This window comes from Etheostoma spectabile, chromosome 9 (genome assembly GCF_008692095.1).
Source record: "Etheostoma spectabile isolate EspeVRDwgs_2016 chromosome 9, UIUC_Espe_1.0, whole genome shotgun sequence".
NCBI lineage: Eukaryota > Metazoa > Chordata > Actinopteri > Perciformes > Percidae > Etheostoma > Etheostoma spectabile.
In genome coordinates, this window is record NC_045741.1 from 20659094 (window position 1) to 20662323 (window position 3230).

General features: G+C 39.5%; 1 protein-coding gene across 1 annotated transcript in view; it reads right to left on the bottom strand.

The window, feature by feature from the left end:
• Positions 1-1419, bottom strand: part of lrrc15 (leucine rich repeat containing 15) — a 9679-nt gene extending 8260 nt beyond the window's left edge. The window contains exon 1 of the mRNA XM_032526233.1: positions 1113-1419. The gene's annotated coding sequence lies outside the window, so the exon portion shown is untranslated. The remainder of the gene's footprint in view (positions 1-1112) is intronic.
• Positions 1420-3230: the final 1811 nt, after the last annotated feature.

Below are 3230 nucleotides of genomic sequence, written 5' to 3' on the forward strand. Positions count from 1 at the left end.
CTTTCTTTCTTTCTTTCTTTCTTTTTGTTTTGTTCTTCACATCAAAGATAGAGGGTCATAAAATACATTAATGTGCATCACAGCTGTTTCCATTTTCAATACATTATTAATACATTTAATTCAAGCGGTGTGGTGCGTTGGTCCTTACTGTGAGAGAATAAAATGTAATTCTTTATTCCCAAGCCTACCAGTACTCCTAGTTTTTTTAAAGATAATTTTTCTGGGCATTTTTGCCCTTTATTTTTGATAGGAAAGCTGGAGACATGAAAGGGCAGAGAGAAGGGGGAATGACATGCAGCAAAGGGCTGCTGGTTGGACTCAAACCCCGGCCCGCTGCCACGAGGAGAAAACCTCTATATGTAGGTGTCTGCTCGACCAACTGAACTATCCAGGCTCCCCACTCCTACTTTAACAGTACTCATTACTTTTACTGTTACTTTCAATAACTCTAGCCCTTAGTAAAAGGACTCATAACTTTCCTTCATATTTGTTCAAATGAGATTTTGTGGATCAACTCCCACTGGTTTCATCACAAAATCAACTAAACCTGACAGCTAGACCATGTTTCGTCTTGGGTATATATTATAACATCCCAATCCAACCAAAACCGATGTCTGCTCCCGACTGGGAGAACTTGGAATGCCCTCCAGTACAGTGTAATGGCTAAAGCATTTCCAGTTCACCATTAATTGCTTTATTTTTTCCCCCCTTGCCACAGCTGAAGGATCAGCATTTTGTCTGTTTCATGAAAAGACTGATCTAGCAAAGTTGGGAACTGTACTGCCAGAGTACAGAATGCAAGCCACAGAACTTATTTCATGTTTTGTAAAAAGGTTTTGATTATCACATATTTATTGAACATACTGTATTATTAAGACTCTATTAAGTTATCTAACATAAACCACATGTTCATAAAACAAAAATGTCATCAAATTCAGTGCAAACTAAGAATCTTAAAGGCAAAACTGTAGGCTACTTCACACGTGAATACCCACATGATGTATCAAAATTCATCATGTAGGCTAATCTTCCTGCCTCATTATTCTTAACAAGTATGTTATAAATGATAATTAGGCTATAGAACACCAGTGTGCAATTTTGCCATTACTTACCTTCTGTAATGGCTGACGAATAAATGATCAGAGACAGTGAGTTGGTGTGGTTGTCTTTTATGTACGTCCTCCCTTCCTCCTGAGCTTCACAAATCCTCTGATGAAAGTTTCCAGCACCGTCTGAACTCTCACACCGTCACATGTTCCTGTTCTTCGTCATCACTCGATTCCCCTTACCATCCAGCTTTTGTTTTTTTTCCCTGAGCTCACAAAATCAGCTGGTCTTTTAGTGTCTGCTGATTTGACCACGGAGATCCGAGTGTTGGCTGGCTTGACTGCAGAGCTTCAGCGGCACTGTTCAGTGTCCCAGCTGTAGCCTACCCCCTGCCTCCTGTTTCTCTCACACACCCACGCTTCATCAAGCAACAAGCATGGGGAAGCCACACCCACTGATGATTTGTCTTTACAGCATAGGGTGTATGTTTGATTGAATCTATCTGATGGGATGTGTGAGCTGTGGATCATAGTGGATCCATATGTTTTTAATCCAAGAATTTGTGTTGGAGGTAAGAGTTGAGAATGTGGTGTGGTAAACACAAGGGAGCTGGTTTTGTGGGTTAGTTTGTGACATTGTTTTCTGTGTATGTGCCTTTTTGTTCTGGGTGTGCACATTTAAGTATCAGCTGCACATATCTTTGGCATGACGTCCCTGGTATACAGGGAGAGAAGAAGATGGTTTAGGCTCAAATACAGGGTTATAATTGGTATTTACAGATTGCAAGATGATAAAAAAACAACTGCAAATATCTGTTTAGTTTTACTTGTGTATAAACTTGTATAATTCTGGATGAAATTGTGTTTTGAAACATCCCCTGCTGTTGCAGATGGCTTCTGTTTGAGTGTATATACAGCATGTGAGAATGAATAGCTACAGTAGATTGAATCCCAAATTATTCAAGTAATCAAGCAGTTTGGCAGAAAGCATTACATTACAAAAATGTTCTATGTTTAGGAAACACAGTTTTAACAACAAACCTTTTCATGTCAATTCATTGGGATTTCATTTTGGTGCTACAATGTGAAGTGGCATTTTTTCAATAAATCAGTGGGGGGGAAAGGCGGGGAGTGTTTTGCTGTGTTTAACATTCCTGGACTGCCATTAAATCCAAATACAGTGAATCCATCTGTTTGTAAAATGAAACTAACAAACAAACTCCTCACCACAGAAAACAGATAGTGAGGGTGGAGTTAACGTATAGAATTCAGTTGCTGCAGCGCCCAAAAATCACACACATGGTGGTTTCAAGGTTCACTGTTAAGATACTAGAAGATACATAGAAGGAAATGTATTACCTTGTGTATATTCCAACTTTTCCAACTTTCCAATTTAAAAAAAAAGACTCAAGGTCCAGATACAAGTAACACATTACAAGAGGGGAACAAACCAAACACACAAATATAAACACATACAGACATACTGACTCCCACAAATAACATAAAGGAAGCATACAAAACAAACATAGATTCATACATATATACATAGAGACATACAAATAGCTATGCCCAATAATTAAAACAGGTACAGATGCGTGTTCCAGTGTTTCCAGAGTTTGGACGAATATCTGGTATCACTAAATGCAGGATTGGTTATACCAGTTAAAATTGTATTATTTGATAGTGGTAGTACCATTCTGGGATGCAGGGGTTAGACCATATGCACATATGGATAAAAGAGGAACACCTTACTTTTGTGTTAGCTGTCTTGGGCAAAATGTTAGGCTAATATTATATATTCTGTTAATGTCAAAATGCTCTCTAACAGTTAATTAAGTTATTGGACTCAAGAGGATTAATGCTCTACTCTACAACCGAGAGTTTGCTAAGACCAGAGCTACAAATGCTGCGTAATATATTCCTTTAATACTCCACCGATTTTCCACTGTGCTCAAACATTCCCTGTGACCCCTGCAGTACAATTTCCTCTTCCCATGCTTACCCTTTGTGTGTGTGTGTGTGTGTGTCCGTGCGTGCGTGCGTGCGTATGTGTGTGCGTGTGTCTGTGCGTGCGTGCGTGCATGAGTTCTGTGCGTGCGTACATGCATCCACTGTTGTGTGAGCTCAGCATTGTGAAAGGGCCTATTCACCCGTTGCCATAGTAATGAACTTGGGTGCCGTTCA